Genomic DNA, 19,793 nt, shown 5'->3' on the forward strand with positions numbered 1-19,793 from the left:
TACACGGTTGAGAAGGAATGATAAACTTTCCATTCAGTATACGTATAAATAGCGTAGAGATAGTGAACTTGATTGTAGATGTGAATATTTAAATACAGTTGCATTGGCTCTTGCCCTTTTCTTGTTTCTATTTCGAGAGCTGCTTGTAGGACTTGGAACTTGATGTTTTCCTTGGTCAACCACTTGGAAATAAAATTTTGGCTATTTTCGATTTTGATTGGTGTCCGATCAAATTGAGTGGATAATAGTTGCAGACCCGGAAGAATCTCGTGATGTCAGGAGGCCACAAAGGAAGGCTAGGAAAGGAAGGTTAACGGTTCTATATAACGCGCCCGCTAATTATAAACGTTTATATATTTATAATCGAGTATGATAAAACGAATGAAACGAAACTTCTCTGAAACAATTTTCGCTTATGATTTAGTTACGAATATACTGAGAGCCTCTGGCTAGTGAGATAACACGGTTATTTACTGTTCCGTCTCCCGAAATAACAACATGATGTTAAAAAAAAAAGAAGGAACTCCTCTTAGCGGGTAGAAAATAATTGGATTCGCCAATAAAAAACACCCCTCGCTGTTTAGCTGTTTGGATTCGCGGACTCGGGTAAGTTGCGTCGTCAAAGCCGCCTTTTTCCTAATCACGGAACTTCGGAAACTTTCGTTTTCATAGCCGCCAACCCTCCGTAGAGATCGGAGGCGGAATTCCGAGCCTGTTGTGCCTATTATTTGGGTTTTCAGGTTTTTAGCGTTTGACTAGTGTTGAAGATTTATATCTGCGAAACAAGAACTTTAAATCAATTCAGCGTAATTCATTCGACGGTTTAAACGTCACCGCGAAGCATTTACTCGCAGCATAAACGAAATTCACGTTTTACCGTGTTATTTGTTTCACGATGTTCATCTTAGGCGTAAAATTTCTCAGCTTAAATTTGAACCTTTTGCTCATAATTAACATAACAGATCTTCTCAATCTTCTGAGCACCTAGTGGTCGGTTTTTAAAAATCCGTCGTTTCACTCCCAAATATATAAAAATCACTGATTTCTGTGTGTATACAGGTTTTATTTCTCATCTACCTAAAATCTTAATATTTTCACAGCCACCATCATTGAATCAAAGTTACTTTTATGTTAAAAAATAGAAAGCTCCTTCCTCTTTTTGTCATTGACTCGTGCTGCTTGATGATAATAATTATCAACCTACAGAGGTAGCGTTCGTAACTCGTAATAAAACCACCAGGTTCCACCTCTGCAACCATGTTCAATTTTGAATGTTCAATTTTGAATGTTCGTATACTACAGAAATATGTTTTATAAAGAACATCCGGCATTTGATTTTTACTGTGGGAACAAGCGACGAGACTTTGAAAATTGAAAACTCCGTCACGAAACTGTTGAGTACGGGTTTGGCTCGCTGACCGAAAAAAGTATCGCCCAAACGGCCAACGATATCTTTATTCCGTTGGACTCGGATTAGCCATTAGACTTGGCTCGGATGGTCCGAGTTTGCCAAGCGGTTCTAAATCGCGTACCAATTTACACGAATCTGCATACCGGCCGTGCAAAATGGCCCGATTAATTTTGACAACTCGTTAAATTTAATATACATCCAAAATTACCGACGAACGTATTTGCCGTAATCCTTCAGGCTAGCCGCGTGCATTATACGGGTATATAATGTGCATGCGAAACAACGAGCTCAACCTGCATGCGGACAATACAGTCCCAGCTCTCAAAGGGTAATTGAAAACGGAATTAAATTATTACTCGATTTACCGGATACGAGAGTGTGGAATTTTTCATGAAATTACCTGAGATTTTTTAGGCAAAACTGATTTTCCATTTGCAGTATGACGAATAAAATCATTTCGACACCCTTCCGGACGTATTTTCGTTCACCGCGATGCGATTCGCGGACGAAAGGTGTTTTAACGTACCGCAGACAGCAAGAATCGAAATGAATTATTTTGCAGGACGCGGGATCGCGCGGAGTAACGAATAATCGAGAGTCAACGCGATGGTTAAAATTTCGCGCATTGTAGAGGAATGCAAGAATGCTGGGTTGAAAAACCGTGCAGCGTTCATTGATTCACAAATCACATTATCCGCTGGTAATCAGGTACCTACGTGACAAACCAACAATCAGTTATTAACGATCAGCCGAAAATCCGATTCGAACTTTACCGGAAAAGTTTGAATCGGGTCACCGCGGGTATAATTAATATGCCCGTATTTCGCAATATTCGTCCTTCTGAACTCGGGCTTTTTAACGCAGCGCAGGATAATTGCTGTTCACTTCCAGTACCACGCTGCTTCGAACAGTGGACGTTTGTTCTTTCAAAAAAGTTGGTTACCCAGGCTTTTCTCTCATTTACATTCAGGTACCATGATTGCACTTTACTACGACCGTCCCTTCGTTTTACCCGCTCGAACTAATTTGCATCAAAATCCATCCCGTCGTTGTCACAGAGCCACTTTTTTCCACGGTTAATTTCCGCTCCGCTACCCAGGTTCGATTCCGGTAACCAACGAGAGACTTTCAAGGTACGATTGAGTTTGGTATCAAGTTGCACCGAACCTCTCGCACGCGTCGTGACACTTACACGGTACACCGATGTAGCAAAGTTCAACCGGATCTCGTAGTGTTTCAGAAAACGTTGCGGAGTTGAATAAACGCAATTTACTAGCGGTTACCAACGACTGAAAACACAGCAAATTTTACTCAAATCGTGCGCTTAGCAAAAACGTTGAAAAACATCGGCGTATAAAACATCCCGTGAAGTACGAACGTTCCAACGAACCCGATAAAGCGATCGACCGTGGTTCTTCTGCTCTTCGTGAAATCTTGAGTGAAAAATTTCGCGTATATTGGAAGTTTCCATCGTCGTCGTCGGATGTTGGCGTCAACCTTGGTTTTCAGGTCGTCGGTGTTACCTGCACTCCGCAAACCAGCCGTCGCATCGTCGTCCCGACTTCGGAAGGTCAGATGCGAATGATCTTTTCGAATTCATCGATCGTCGCGCCGGTAAACGCGAAGTCGTCGCATCGTTTTTCGCACTTGAGGTTGACGTGCACGCACTTCGAAGAAGTTGCGGCGGCTGATAGTTGGCCGGGTTGCAGGTCGTCTGGGAACCCAGCACGTACACATACGCTGTGTCGAATGTATAACGCATGAGAAGGTGAAAGGCCTTAACAGGCCGAGTGCCAATTCTCCTCGCGCGTATCAAGGGCGGCTCAAAAACTCCCCCCGCACCTCGGCGGGACGACGTTTTTCATTACAAACTGTATCGAGAACTCGTCGAGGAACAAAAACCACCCACCAATACAAACGGAACATCCTCGAATCCTCGAATCCTCGAAGAAGAGGCGAGAGACCCTTCGAGGTCGGGTCGTTCGGGCACGACGACGTCCGTCGAGGTAATTAGTAATTAACTCTGAGGGATGCAAATTTCGCCAGGGGTTCGGAAGCGCCCCGGTATTTGGGGATGAAAGGTTAAAAGGGTTGACGAAACCGAGCGGTCGCACCTGTCCGATTGACTTTCGACTTTTTCCCACGATGTAATTACACTCGTGTTGGTAACTCACACCTACCCCTTTTTACTATAATCGACGGAAATTCTGAAGAAGTTTTCCGAACAATCGCACATTTTCACGTCTCGGGTTTCAGGGATCGCCTCGAACGATAATTCGTTTCGTTTCGTCCTGGATCTGGATAGAGGTGCTCGTGTATTGTTTTACGGGGATCTACGATTCGATAGTTTACTTTTATTTTTACTCCACGACCCGAATGCTCGATCACTCGAACGCGGAAGCATCGGATACCAGACTCGCAGAGAGCCGCTGTTACTCAACGGCGTGAAAAAAACTCTTTTTTTTTTCTCCAAAATTGTCACCGGATAAATTATTACCGATGGCGTAACGTCGCGTCGGCGACATGCTTATTTCACCTCGCTCGGATCATGCCGTTCCACAGTTATTGTTCGTTGAGGTAATATAGAAAAAAAGAATATAAAAAAAAAAAAAAATTACGAATAAATGATCGATCACTGGCTCGCGGAATTAAATTGCAGAATTGATATACTCCGTAACTGAAAACCTCGCGTAGTTTGGAATTGTCGGGGAATTTTAACGAATTTTTGGACTAATTCTCTCTGTTACACATTTCACGGAATAATAAAATAAAATTGGAATATCATGTACACAAATACTTTGAAATAAATGAAAATATAATTTTTTAACGATTTAATTAATTGTTTCGTCTCATTGTTTTAATTTCAACAGCGGCAGATGGTGTATGATAAATTTCCATTTTGAATGTGAAAAAGTCAGGGAATTTTACAGTCCGAAATTGGTGGCGATTCTGTTCATTGTTGTTTGTCTAATCGATTGCACGTTAGCTGTTTTGTGTGATAATATCTGTATGTTGTTGATTTCATGATCGGTGTATAGATGTACCCTACCTTACCTTGGAATTATAATTTTGCAGACACTTCCGTTTGTCGATAATAATTTTTCGTTCGTTTTTTACCATGGTAATTAAGAAGAACGCGATACGGGCGCCGAATCATCCTCGACCATTAGGATCGAGTTTGCGGATTTAAAAAAAAAAAAATTTTTTTTCTGTTTTTTTTTTTCTCAACCTCCTTCAATTTCCTACGGTTCTTCTATATTTCCGTGTACGTGAATCGATCATCTTTTTCCGGGATCCAGCCAGCAACTTACCGAGGTTGAGACGGTGGTTGATGAGCTGCCTCAAGTTTTTGGGGTCAAGGTGGGAAATTAACACCGAGCGTCGCGTTTCTCCTCCTCGAATGAGCCGTCAGGGTAATTAACGAGCATTAGTCTCTCTGAATCGATGCAGTGTCGATATAACGTCGTTAATCAATTGTAATACAATGTCTGCAGGGCGTAATATAATCGAAGAGATTCGGGATGAGATGTCGAGTGGAAGTTGGACTGTGAAAATCGTTGAACAGGTTTCGAAAACGAGCTTCGAAATTAATTTTACCATTGAAATACCTGGTTGTTTTTTTATTTCTTTTTTTTTTATTTTTTTTTATTTTGTATGCCACGTTTATAACGATTAGAATGCATGGCGACGCGCGTTTCGCATTCGGCCTCATTGCACCGATTAATTCATCGATCGATCGACGCAGAAATTCCACTCGCGTTTGACGAAACGAGAGGAAGAAGAAGAGAAAAAAAAAAAGCAACTAATAAAATCGTATATCCGTACAGGAATGACAAACAGCTTCACGCTGACCGTCGAGTGACGACTAAATTTTGGAAAACGACCCTGAAGCCTTCGCCCGATGATTGATTAAAGTATTAATGAAAATCATCGCGGAGCGCAATGATTGACTCGTAATTTCGATCAGCCTGACGAGACCCTTTGCGCGAATTTCTTCGCCTCGCTGTGTGAAATGCACAAAGTTTATTTTTTCTCATCTTTTTTATTTTCAAGCTTGATCGAATATCTGAGTTTAACGGTGTGATTTTGAACCGTTCAGCCGGTGTGTTGTTTTCTCTTTGTTTTTATTATTTTCGGCGACCCTCGGACCCGCTTCGCAAAACACAATAGAAAATCCGACATATCAGAGAGCGTTGAAAATCTACGTGGATGTATCGAAACGACGATCCCTTTTCCCTCTGCGATTTCGTCCTGGGGTGGGAATAAAACAAAAACAAAAAAAAGAAAAGAAAAGAAAAAAACGTTGCGCAACAATTGGGGAGATGGGAAAAAAACGGATTTTTGATAAGGGGGAAAACTCGCGCATATCGAGGGTAATAATTCGTACGGGGATGTCGAATTTCGGATTTTTTTTTTTTTTTAAATAACGAATACGTTAAATTGAATTATGCTTATCCGAACCAAGGTATAATCGTAATTTTAGAACTTTATTGCGCAATAGTATGACGGTAATTAATGTTTTTCGTTTGTCCTGAATTTCCTACCGCTGATATTATGATGGCAAATAATGAAATCTCGTGACACAATCCGCATTTTTGTGATACACAAGTGAATTAATGAGTGCACAATGAATAATAACCATCTCTAAATATTTTTCATTGAATAATCTATGCAGTTTAGCCGAAATATATATATATATGTATGTATATATATGTATGTATATTATTGTATAGTATAAATCCAATATCGTATTTTTAGAAAAGCTACCGTTTCTTACCTTATTATACCTGCATGGGGTAAAAATTTCCTGAGGGACGATAATTGTGATTTTTATATCGATTTTAGAAGCAATAATGGCAAAGCATGTAATTCACGTAATCGTCATTGATCCGCTTAATTTCCCGCTCGGTTTATAAATCGTTTCCAATATATTCGGCGGAACTAATGCCTGTGACTGATACAACGTGTAACATTGATTATCGTGCAATCTTTTTTTCCCTTGTACCTGCACGGCGTGATGCTGGGCGTTCAATGAATTATGTAATTCGAAAACAATGGCGCCATTAACCATTATCGGAATCGCGTTAAACCCGTCGCGTTTCACCCGGTGTATTTTCCTCTCCGATGATCGCCTGGATCTCCTCAATCGTACACCCTACATTACGCGTACGCATCACGCATGGCGATTGCGATACCGGCCGGACAAGTTTAAATTTTATCAACCGGGAGTCTGTGTCGGTCGCATTCCTCGAACGTTTTTTAACGCGGTTAAAAAAGAAATATGAAAAGAGGACCGCCAGCGAGTCGAAAATTTTATTTATCGATGCCAAGGCGGCGTGCCTTCCTGTCGTCAATAATCAATTTTCACGATGAAAAAATGTCACCTCGCAATTCGCTGCGTTGACGTTTATTGCCATCGAGCTGAAACCATTAAATTATACCGCGTATATCTGTATTTTACCTGTTATTTGTATATTTGAGGATAGCGTGATATAAATTTTTTAGGACCTGTCAAAATGTCACGAAACAAATTTCTCATATCATAAAAACCATTCCGCCGACGAATCGAAGCGATAAATAATCACGCAACGAAGAAAAAACAGCTCTTCTCGGTATTGAAAAAATTTCTGATTCCGGACACTTTATCGAACCTATTTTAATTCTTATTTGTATTTAGGTAAGAAAATATAACACCGATCCCCTCGCAGTATGAAATCTTGTTCGCGGCTGACAAATCAGATCCGATCGATCCTCTCCAGAGTAAGAGTGACCAAAAATAATCGATTTAATCGAAAATCCCGATTAATCGAGTAGATACAATTGATTATTTTTCCTCGCAATCGTTTCTGTTTGTTTTGTTTACCCCCACGAACGACGCAATAAAGTATCAATTTACGTGATCAAAGTATCAATTATTATTAGTTATACTTGAAATTGAAAAATATTTCGAACGAAGCTGTAAATTGTAAAAAAAAAAAAAAAAACTTCACTTGAATTTTGGTTTCAGATGCACAAGTTTGACAAAATAAAAAACGAAACGATCGATTGATCGATTCCTCCGATTATATTTATCCCAGAGTGGCCATCGCTACCAGCTATATTCGCAGCCTAGCGCTGCACGAATCCGCCATGCGAAACATTTGCATAATAGAAATATCTCCCTATGGCTGCAATGCACCGGCGCCCGTTACGCTTCAGGGTGCATGCATTCGCCGACCACCCCCGAGTCCCTCCGCACCTCCTTTACAATTGTTATTCCACTTGCGCTGCCTCCAGCTTATATTCTTCAAGCTAAGCCCGGAACAAACCGGCCTCGAGTTATGTCTGTACGTAAACGTACGTACACGTATACATATACCTACGTGTGTGTGTGGGTGTGGGTGTGTCCGGGTTTCAGTATGCACGCGTTTCCGAGACGAGAAAAGGTAGGAAGAAAAGTACCCGAGTCGGTACGAAATTCATAATCCCACCTTGTTTTTTTTCTTACCCCGTACTTTTTTCAACGTTTCACGTGTCGTGATGGAAATTCGTTTTTCTTCGTTGTTTTTCTACTTCGTTATTCTTTATTAAAAAATTTATACGGATTATACCGTGTTTTGCTTGTCACGATTTTTCCCTGCGCGTGTCTTGTACAATTAATTAATGTGTTTTTTTACTAGGTGTAGGAAAAAAATTTCAATTACCAATCGAATATTAACAGAAATATTTATACAACAATTTATTATTCGCAGAGCATAGTCTTGTCTTATTTTGTATGATTTTTGCGAGTATACTAAGATCTGCAGCAGGTGAATTTTTTAGCGGTACGCGGTATAACAATGTTGCGAATCCGTGATTTTCCACCTTTATTGAATATCAGCTAAAAGCTACTCTATATATGTGTATATATATATATCTGTATTTTATATATATATGTATAAAACATCGGATTACTGGGTAATTTCGTTACGTACGTAGCACATCATGGTGACGTTATTTCAGTCATATTTCATCCCTCCAATGAGAGTTCCGTAGTTGACGTCGTAATATCGTTGTACAATTTCGATATTAGAAGGATTTCGTTGCACGTTACATGCGTGTAATAATCATTATTGCACGTTCGGTACGATTACCGTTACAAATATAATATTTGGATAATAGTTTCATAGTCAAGCGTTATACATTATTCATATATTGGAAATTAACGCACGTTTCATTTTCCTAATACGTTTGCATTTAGAAACGAGATCGTAAATATGCTGGCAACGTTTTTGTGAATCTCAACTTTGTCGAGAAAAGACATTACCCGACCAGATTTGAAATTTTTACGAGATCATTATTTAAGAATATATATATATATATATATATTATATATATATATATAATGTATTCAAGTATTGCAAATAATTTTTGCAAACTTTCCGAGATCCCGCAGGGGTAAAAATTTTATTCCAAAAACTTACGATCAGGGAGGAGGTACATAGGTCGTAATAATAAATTGGATGCATTTCCCATTTGCCTCCTCGGGCGGTCTGATCATTTACCGGAAGCGGCTACTTGCCGTACGGAACACGCGGCCAGGCAACATTTTCGTTTAACGTACGTACGTGTGCCTAGGTATGACATGTATAGGCGAGTGTGTGTGCGTGTGTGTTTTGTACATATGTATATATATAGGCAGAATCCCTGGGAAGTGTGAAACGCTTGGGATAATAAGTTTGGAAAATTTGGGCATATGACGGTGTCTCGAGGCTCCGGCCTCGGAGGGAAAAGGAGGGAGAAGAGAGTAGTCGAGAAGGCACTCGCGCGTGAGGCTTCTCTCGAGCTTTTCCAACTTCAAAAGCGTCCCCGAGTCCCTCTTTACCTCCTCTCACTCTCACTCTCTCTCTTTCTCTTTCTCTTTCTCTCTTTCGCCTCGCGGGATGCGAAATCTGCATCCGTGGCTCGACTATCGATTTCTCGGGTCACGGTCGAGGACCTTCCGGCAGCGTTACCTCATCCGTCGCCGAGAAGAGAAAGGGGAAAGAGAATTCGGACTCGAAGCTTCCCCATATATATATATGTATATGTATGTATGTATGTATATATATGTACGAGAAATCCCCACGAACAACATCCACGCAGCTCATAACGCGTTACGAACGCTACTGACGAGCTCCGTAATAACCGAGGAGGAAGAAAAAAATTCTCTGCAGCGTTCAGGGGTGGATGTACGTATGAAAATATTCGCGAAAGCTTGTAAAGCTTTGTCCGGTAGTTCTCGGGTATTAAGCAGCTTTCATAATGTCTCAAGACTAGAAACTCTCGCTTTGATGAGTTTGTTGAGACGGAATTAGACACCCTTTTCATTAATTTCAATACGATGCTATCGATAACGGCAATTTATCAAATTTATCTTCGAGTTGTTAGGATAATTTTCCCGAACCTTAGAAGACGGGGAAAAAAATTGCGAAAATTGCGATCGTAAAGAAGTGACTGGATGTTGATTTTTTTTTATTCAAATTTCTTTAAAATTGTTGAAAAATCGATGTACCACGTTGGGTTGTTTTGTTCGAAAAACTGTTTTTCACAGATTTAATGGAACAGATTTTTTTCCGTTCATCAATCAACATCGGTGCAATCGTGAAAAATTAAAATGAACCGATAGCGACGTGATGATGGTAAAAAATATTCTTGTATTTAGAGAATCGTTTATCTAAAAAATATTGATTCTTGATTCACAAATCTCACTAATCGATATCAGTTTCAAAAACTCTTTGAACGTTGTTCTTTCATTCGTTAGTCTGAATAATCGACTCGTTGCCTATTTTCAAAACATAACCCATTCGTGTTTCGATGTCGTGTCTACCGATGTTGAAAAATTTTCATCCATACCGTGTCCGTCAAACGCACGCATCGCAGGGTGAAAGTAAAACGAAGAATAAATCCGACACAGGTATAATAATGCTCAGCAGTAATTCTTACCGTAGAGAAAAATAGCGAATGTACGTTACACGTGTAAAAAATTTTCTTTCCTACGTAACTACATCTTCCGTGAAATTATTCGCATTCCTTCACTCACTTACCCACGCAAATGTACGGTGCTTAACTTTAATCGCGCTTGTTTTCACGTCATTTACATGTCACAGGATTACGCGCACGCACACACACACAAACACACACACACACACACACACACACATACACACACGTATAACGCTCAACTCTACGCTTATAATGGGAAACGAATCGCGTTTATAATGTATAATAAAATTGCAGCTGGTGCCCGCGTTCGGGTTTAATTCGACTAAAGATTATATTCAAACGGTGATATAAATCACATCGAAACATTGTTATTGGTTATCGAAGAAAATCCCTCGCCCATTTCTTCTTTTTTTTTTTTATATTCAATTCTTTTGTAACACTTGTTTATACGAGGACTCCGGGGAGAATTATATATTTCCTCCGTTACAGGATAATAATAAACCCGTTTACCTGTATGAAAAAAAAAAAAAAACTTTGACCAGTTTTACTCTTTTTCATAGGGAATGAGATGATATACCGATTTCTCGCAAGTTAAATATCTGTATCGCTTTGATTACTTTTATTTTTTGTCTTCCTGTTTTTTTTTTTTACAATCTTTACTACCGACTAGAGAATTTAAATCTGAAATATCAAAAATCCGTTTGACGGAGAATTTTTTACAGTACCGCTTGATCGACGATGAATATAGGAAAAAAAAGCACACACACACACGAGCATTAACGGAAACAGAGAGCGAAACTTTGGATGCAGTTAGGAAATTTTGGGACTTTTTAAATGGCGAGAATTCCAGCATGTATAACACATATCCGACTGTTTTGATGCGCGAAGTTCAACATCCGAGTCGGATTTCATTCCGACGGTGAAAGTGGACAGAATTCGATGCGAGGGAGAGCCCTTGCCCTACACCCTCCCCTCTCTCTCTCTCCTCTCTCTCTCTCTCTCTCTCTCTCTCTCGTCGGTCGAAGACTCGGCGTCCCGACGCCTTGCGCCGCGTCACTCAACCCAACTCGTGATTCACTCAGTTCCGTCGGTGCGGCTGCCTGGAGCAAGTGCGTCGACGTATCGTCGCGAATTCCCGTGATTCCCGGTTTTGCAGATATCTCAGCTGCCTCGCGGTTTATCGTCGGTGTTCCGAGGGTGTGTCGCCTTGTTTTGTTTTTCTTTAACACGGAAATTCTACGACCCTGTGCGTGGCTGATCAGGACGCTGCACCCCGCCCTGAAACGCAAACGGAAACCGAAGGGCGAGGGCTGGGATATCCGTGATCAAAGTGCCTCTCGAGAAGAACGATTTTCTACCTTAAACGTGCATCGCTTCTTTTCCCTACCGGATATCTGGGATCGTTGGATGATTAGCCGAGAGGTAAGAACGTCTCGAAACTTGAGGCGTGAGGAAAAATAATTGAGTATCATTTTGGCAAGCGGGCGTTTCGGTTTCATCGCGAAATGTATCGTGACTTTTTTTTAATGGTAATCGCTCTTGTTTGTGCTTTTGTCGAACTATGTTTCGCGCAATGTTTTATTCATCGTTGAGCCCAAATCTTCGCCCGTGTTATACCCTCGTAGATTCGTTGTAACGTGTAACGCACAACGTGAGTATGCGGTACAAGTTGGCAAAACGAGAATTGTACAGGGTGTACGTACGAAGAAAAGGGTCGACGACAATGATAAATCACAAGACGTTGAGGAATAAAGGTACGGGCGGACACAATGCAACAATCTATGTATTCCTTTTTCGTCTTGTATTGACAATTTTTGTGAAAGGATTTTATAACGGGATTGAAAAAATAACGCCGCTACGCTATCGGTACGAAACTGTTTTCACGATCGGTTTTTGCCGAGATCAGGTATTGTTGTTATTTTTTACCCGAACATTAAAGCCGGCGATGCGATGGCTGCAGGGTATTCCTTGTAACAATTTTCATCCCGTTTTATTTATCATACCGAAGCTCGGTCGGTTACAGATTTGCGAAAATTACGGTTCGGTCAAAGCGTTGTATGGAAACAGAAGTATGACGTAACGAACGTTTAAAAGTGCAGCTAAAATTAATCGAGTTGAATTTATCGTTAGGTGAAACAATATTCCCTTGAGGTATTGTTAAAAAAAAAATCCAAAAAAATTGGAGACCCATTAGTGTGTCAGCTACGATTGCACGATTGTTAATAACTTTGAAAAGATCCCATTATTGAATTATTTCTGTAACGAAAAAACAAAAAAAAAAAACAAAAAATCGCATCGTTTCACCGATTCTGAAAAACCAGTACTCGTATTATTGTAAAATGAATTTTCTTTCTTCATTTTTATTATCGCCGAAGAACGACGCGCAGGAAAACATGCCAGCTGCATGAACGCCAAATTGTAAAGATCAGTCGATGTTTTTTGTGATTTTTGACCGCGAGCTTTGGCGTGCCAATTAAACTCCTCCCCGTGCCCATTATATTCTATTCGGTACATTCGGTTTTCCAGTGGTACACGGAATTTATATTACAATCGACAGGATTTACATATACATAGGGCATTCCGTGCCAACTTGATCTGCCGCCAACCCCCACCGTCGCCGATTTTTTACTCGAACTTTAATTTACTATATCGGGGTTCGAAAAAGTAACCCCTAAATTATATTGACTTTTTTCTTTTTTTCTTTTTTTTTTCTTTTTTTTGTTTTCCAACTCCGCTTAAAAGCTTCTTTTATTTTCGCACTAATTTATATTCCAATATCCGTCAATCGTGCGAAAAAATGAACAAAAAAAAAACATTCCCTTCCATTCGAAGCTGTGGCGAAGATTTTTTGTATTAACGATTTATACGCGCGACTGATCGACGTTGGGATATAAATTATTGCGGAAAATAAGAAAACTCTTTAACCAGTGGGGGGGAAAAAAAAACTGAAATAATTGAAGGGTTACTTTGTCGACCCCTGAAACACCGTGTTGAAGTTCAAGCAAAATCGGAGATGATGAGGGTTGGCATGGAATGCCCCACATAAAAAGACCACCGACGGTACGCGTACCTGAGTTATTCTCTCCGTTCACCTGCAATCCCTGTGCATGGTTCATGCATACGTCACATCCGTTTCCGATGTCGATCATTACGGTTCCATACGAGTTTTCAACCTCCCTCGTCGTACACGCACAGCCATTAATAACGCAGCTTATGTCGAACAATGATCGTTATGATGCAAAAAAAAAAAAACAAAAAAAAACAAAGATAGTTTCATGGTGAAATGCGTTAAGTGGAATAAATACGATACGACAAGTTTTCTCTTCTTATAGAATTGCTCGTAAATACCCTTTTATATGAATATTTTCCTCGTTTCTTTAATCCACGTGTATTCAATCTTGAAGAAAATGTGCAAACTTTTCCGTTTCAGTATAACATGTAATTACCCTTTCTCCAGCGATACATACATAATTCGGTCCGTGTATACGTGCACAGGGTATTGAATAATTCAATATTCGTCCTTTGCGAAGCTCGTGCTACTTTTGATTATGCTGATGCGAAAAGTGATGGGTTAAGTTTCGCCCTAGTGGCTGTGAGTATTTTCTTCCATACGCCATACCGCCACATAGGTACGGTATATCTATGCGTATAAACGTCAGCCGAGGCTGATTGTGAGATGTATTAAATTTTGCAAACCTGCTTGCACGGCAAAGGTTTTCATTCGCAGGAATCCCTCTGTCTGAAAATCCCGAGTCTTGTATCTAGTTACACCTTCTTTGAACTTTGACGTTTTTCGCTCGACGGTTACTTCGCTGCCGTAGCTGTGACTAGATGAGAAGAATTTTCCCAACAAGACGTCCCTCCGATTCGTCGAAGGGGATACGTTTGCGGCTTGACGTAATGAAAATTGAAAAAGACGCCGCTGCGATTAATTATTGTCTAACCTGAGAAGTATAATTGGAAAACATGTGTACGTATACGACTCGTGATAAACAAACGGAGACTGGACCTCTCATCTATATATCTATATACATGCATGTGTGTATAATACGTAACGCGTGATATCGATACGTCCGAAAAACAAGCAATTAGCGGTACACGGGGGGTAATATTGTTGGCAAACTTTATACGGTCTGGATTACGAGGTGCAAAAATTATAACATACCAGGCGACAAATTAAACGTGCGGCAGGATTAACGAAAGAAATGCCAATATAGTGAGTCACGCCGCAAAGTCTGCAACCTTGCCCCCCCCCCCCCCCCCCCCAGATACTTTTGTGCTTCGACACAGCGAGGCAATTTCAAATTTGGCTTGCTTTCAAACCTCGAGTTTTGTGTACGCCGCACGTGCGACCGTCTATCACCTATACCTACATTCATTATCCATGTAAAACGCATATATGTGTGTGTATATGTATATACATACGGTATGTACAGTGGACGTAGTATTTTTCACGGTGATAAATAATAACCGAAGATAAACGTGATGCATTATGCAATCGGCGATACGACGAAAGCTTCCCTTGCAGGTAGGCAACACCAATCGAGATAAACCAAGATTAAATGTGTCGAGTATGTTATTCACCTCCATCTCCGATTTCGTAATACGTCTTCCTTCTCCAGCCTCAACGTGTGCACGTGACGTATACATTCGTACATTCGTACGTAATATACTTACACGTAGGTACATATACTTCTACAGTCGAAATTTCCCCGGTGTTTTCCGATACGTATAAATTATCCTTCAAATATGAAATGCAGAAGAAGAAAGTTGCGCGTGATATAATGTACAGTTTTCACACCTTTGTCAATAATCGTCGTTGTGTAACGTGTATTATTGTCTCTCGAAGGATGATCGGTTTTCTTTTACTTTCACTTTTTTCCACTGTCTCGTTTGATTAAACGTTCGCCGGATTTTCGCGTATGTTGAGAAATTTTTTCATTACTTTTTGGCTGATTTATTTAATGATGACAGCAACAACAACGGTAATGACAATACTGTATAATACTCGTCGTGAAAGAAATCCGCTTCTTTCGCGCTACATAATTACTCCAACGTTCGTTTAACGATCCTTCTCTTTTATTTTTCGCTACGATATTTATAAACTCTCGGGTTTATTTTTGACAGCGAAAGGAAAAAGGAAAGAAAAATGATAAACGTACAGTCGTATATTGTAGTTATTCTTATACACTTTATGAAATATTGCCGAGTAAGTATTGAAGCTTCGTTGTACGGACACCAGGTGTGGCAATCGGTGAAAAGGCTCATTATATTTCGATATTCCGCGAGCGGAGTCGTGTTTCGTTAAAATTGATACGCGACGTTCATCATCCTTCGAGATATATTATAAGAAATTTAATTTAAACTTTTCCGTGACATTTCTCGCCTCTGTACGAAGTGGGCAGTAATCTTTTTTTCTTTCTTTCTTTTTTTTCCTTTCTTCATCACTATTATTATTATACTATTCTATAATACTTCGAATAAAGTGGAATAATAATTTGCTTTCATGCGTTCAGTAATGAATTTCTTATCCCTTGGAAAAGTTTTTCTAACGCGGCACTAATGATCGTCGCCGCAAGGACTTTATAAACGAAATATCGTCGTATTTCATATAACGGGATTTTATTACAGTTACAATTTATTCATCCATGATCAATTATATTTTCCGATCAGATTTCCTCAATAGGGAGAGGAGGCGGGGAGGGGGAAGGGGGCCTGAAAATACAGCAATCGCTTGCTCAGTGATATCCGAAATAAATGGTGTTTATTAAACGTGCCAATTTTATCATTTCGAAGGTTCATCAACTCATTCTGTATTTATTTATTTGATTGAATGATTGTAATTAATGTTCCGTTTATCTTTTTTCTTACAGGTAAGTTGCTCCATCGAACAGAGTTATCATAATTTCCAGTCGACGATCGAGTCGTGAGTAAATATCGATTTATACATTTTTTCTCGTATTTTTTTTTTTCTTTTTAATTTGAAATTTCAATCATTTTTACGCGAATACACGTGAACCGATATTGTTGTGTTATTTATTTCACCGAAACGAGACATCAGACAGGTAAAGTTATGAGTTTTGTGGAGAAAAAAATTTACAAAAAGCAAGGATAAGATAACTTGATATACAGGACATTTGTTTTAAACCTATCGGGTAGCGGATAATCCACTCAGATATAGGTTGCCGGGTTACTCTCGGAAGTGGCAGGCGATAACTTGGGGTCAACCAATAAAGTAAGCCAATTAAACCGGCGGTAAGACTTCTTGATTCAATTTCCCGGGCAAAGAGGATTAGCCAAACGGAAAAACGGGGACAATATAAAGCAACGTCAACCCTTTTCCGTTTATGACGCAACTTGCGTTTTGAAATATATGTATGTGTAAATTGAAGTAAAACAAAAAAAAACCAAAAAGTTTTTAAAAAAAAGTTTACGTACACTTTGAAACAACTGATTTCTTTCCTCTCTCTGAAATTCTAAGCGTTAGCGTTCTCGAGAAATCCGACGAATCTGGAATTGTCGAGAAATTTTATAGCTACGCTGTGTCAAGATGGTGTATAAAAAAAATGTAATATTTTCAAATCATTTTAGTAGACACTCGGAATTGAACGTCCTTCTTTCAATCGTGTAAATTCATTCCCCCAACTTCCAAGACGAGAGGGAGTAAACTCTGAAAATAAATTTGACAGTTGATTGACTCGATTGAAATCTAGCTTGAATCTAAAATGTTAAAGCTGCGGGAGTTTATTAATAGATACTCGTCTGTCACACCAGTCGTGACTGAGGAGATTAGACGGTTTTTGGAAACCAATTCCCCGTTACGTTTGTGCGAAGGTGGAAACGATGCGACCATGCTTTACGTTCCCTGATCTAATTACCGGAAGGCTGTTGACGTAACGATTGAAAGATTCCTACGTTACACGCTGTACGCTGAGAAAAATTTCAGTTGTTGTAGTAACTAGAAAAATTCAGTAAAACAAGGTATCGTTGAAAGAACTGTTTGAATATTGTTGGAATTAGGAAAAACGAGGTACGCCTAACCATTTTGCGCTATCGTCGATCCTTTTTTGGTTATTGCAACGCAAAATCAGTTTGCGAGGTTTACTCTACTTTTTTAGTTAAACAAGGCTTTAACGCCAATTTATCGTTGCACAAGCGTTAAATTTTCGCATCATTTACAAGAAAATATAGCAACAGCGATCGTAATGAGAAAGAATAGTAACGGATAGTAGATTTTTTGGTAAGAACTAGAAAACTAATTTTCATTTTCTACCTAGAACTATATTTTTGGATCGTGGTAAAAAATGAAAACAGTCAAGAACTGAGCGGTAACCGGAACTAAGAATTTCTCTCAGTGTAGGTGTATTGTACATTTCCATCCGCGCCTTTCGAAATTCCCTTTCACCCGCCGTAACCTTCTGCGTTATTTTCCGTTTCTTAGAAACTCAATAACTTGCAGATGATAGGAAGGAGAAGTGTGTAGCAAGTACAAGGAGTGACGGACGTTTTTTCTTAACAAGCCCCGATGCTGTTCCCATGCTTTTCACCGGCAACATTTTTCCCTCGAGATCCCTTTGTACAATCAACAGAAACGCCTCCAGCACCGTACGTCGGCTTTGTCTTGAGCGCGAACGCGATTTATAGATGCAGCAGGTTCTCAGAAAATTACTTGAAGCAATTTCCAATTAACTGTGAGGTGGCGGAAAAGGAGACCGTTTAAACGGTTGGGTACCGAAAGATAACGGCGATAACGAGGAGGACGATGACGACGACAACGACGACGATTCCTTCGGGGAATCCCTTTCTCCTTGTATTTGAAAACTGGATCTTACAAATCGAATTAATTAACGGCAGTCGTTTTCGCCCACCGAGACGCAGTGATGGTCTTATTGACGTATGCCTTGGATAAAAAACATCTTTGAATACGGAACTACGACGCCTTTTAGTCGATTTGTTATTTGCCACAGCGTCAACCAGTGTTGAAATCAACCGCCATCCCACCCTTAAATTCGATGAGCTTGAAGTCGGTAACTGAAATTTAGTCAGCAATAATAAACAAAACATACTCATATTTTGAAAAGACAACTCTTCCCGATGTTTTGTTACGTTAACGTTACTGACATCAGCCTCGTTCAATTCGGGGGTTTTCACATCTGATTTTACAAAGTGAATCGTTAAGTGAAACGCGTCACGTCCAACTCCCATTCTCTCTGTTTCTCTTTCTGTCTGTCTCGTTCGGACATCTTGACGTGAGCACTTTAAAGGAAACTTGATTTCAAATACTCGGTCCGTTTGAATTTGAGGTGGTCTTTGATACACCGTTACACATTAAAACCTCAACAGTTTCGAAAAACGGGGCAATCCCAAAGTGTTGGGGGCCGATCTGTAGCAGAGCTAGTTAATTATTTTACGCTGACACAAGGTGTAAATACATCGGTTTTGGTCACTTTGGTACCGGTTGTGAGCATCGTTTTATTCAGTTGTCGCTCTATTCGTTACTTTTGGTTGAAGGTTGTCTACGCTGTCACTAATTTTTCTTCAATAAAACATGCCAGGTATTAAAATTTATTTCTACAAAAACTTGCTGCTGAATAAATTGCATTTTTTAGGCACGATGATGAATTGCGTAATAGAAGAAATCAAAGGTTAGATTGAGAAATATAAAACTTTATAAAGGTGGCCACAAATTATGCGTACGTAACATTCTACGCTCCTTAATATCAATACTGGATCTATGGCAAAAACTAATTGTGAAAAAAAAAGATGAAAATATCACTGTTTTCTATCCATTAATACCGAAAACAGTTGATTCGAGCACTACAGGAAAGAAAAAACGTACTATTGTAGAATCGGTCCTATTAGCATATCCGGTATCGAAAGCACAAAAGTATTTAATATAGGTGCACCTACAAATTGAAGTAAAAACGAATACATATTCTGACAAAAGAGAGAATTGATAAACGAGGACACCGAGTTTATACGTTATATCGTTAACCGGGATCCGACATAGCGTCGAGAACGAATTTGTCTTACCGTAGCAGCGAGTTGAAGTAAATAGCCTTATCTGTTTTTGGCAAAGCCACGAGGACGAACTTTCAAGCTTGCTAATGGACAAACTTGCCCTTACGCTTAATATATAAAGCCGAGGAGCTTGCGATGTCACGGATGAGAGTTGCATCAACGGTCTCTCCTCTTCTCTCGTCTCATCTCGTTTTACTTCCTCGTCCTCATCTCTCAACTGTGACTTCGACGTCGAGCTACCGGAGTGACTCACAATCAGGGAGGATCTTTTGGGGGTTTAGCACGGGATGTCCGGAGTTGTAACGTCGGTTATGAATACAAATTTATTCCTTGGAAACGACGACGACCATGCCGGCGGTAGTTGATACGGCGTGGATGAGAAATTCAACGAGCAACTAACGCGATCGTCTGTTTCTAC

The 19,793-nt window shown here is 39.9% G+C and overlaps 1 protein-coding gene across 5 annotated transcripts in view; it reads left to right on the forward strand.

Moving 5' to 3' along the window:
• LOC107219989 (tyrosine-protein kinase Btk29A) overlaps positions 1 to 19,793 on the forward strand; it is a 153,865-nt gene that overhangs the window by 95,382 nt on the left and 38,690 nt on the right. Inside the window, exon 1 of one of the 5 annotated variants that reach the window (XM_046743812.1) lies at positions 11,603 to 11,776. The exons of the other annotated variants lie outside the window; for them this stretch is intronic. The gene's annotated coding sequence lies outside the window, so the exon portion shown is untranslated. Of the gene's footprint in view, positions 1 to 11,602; positions 11,777 to 19,793 lie in introns of those variants that run through there. 5 annotated transcript variants of the gene reach the window in all.

Source organism: Neodiprion lecontei, chromosome 6, assembly GCF_021901455.1.
Source record: "Neodiprion lecontei isolate iyNeoLeco1 chromosome 6, iyNeoLeco1.1, whole genome shotgun sequence".
Taxonomy (NCBI): domain Eukaryota; kingdom Metazoa; phylum Arthropoda; class Insecta; order Hymenoptera; family Diprionidae; genus Neodiprion; species Neodiprion lecontei.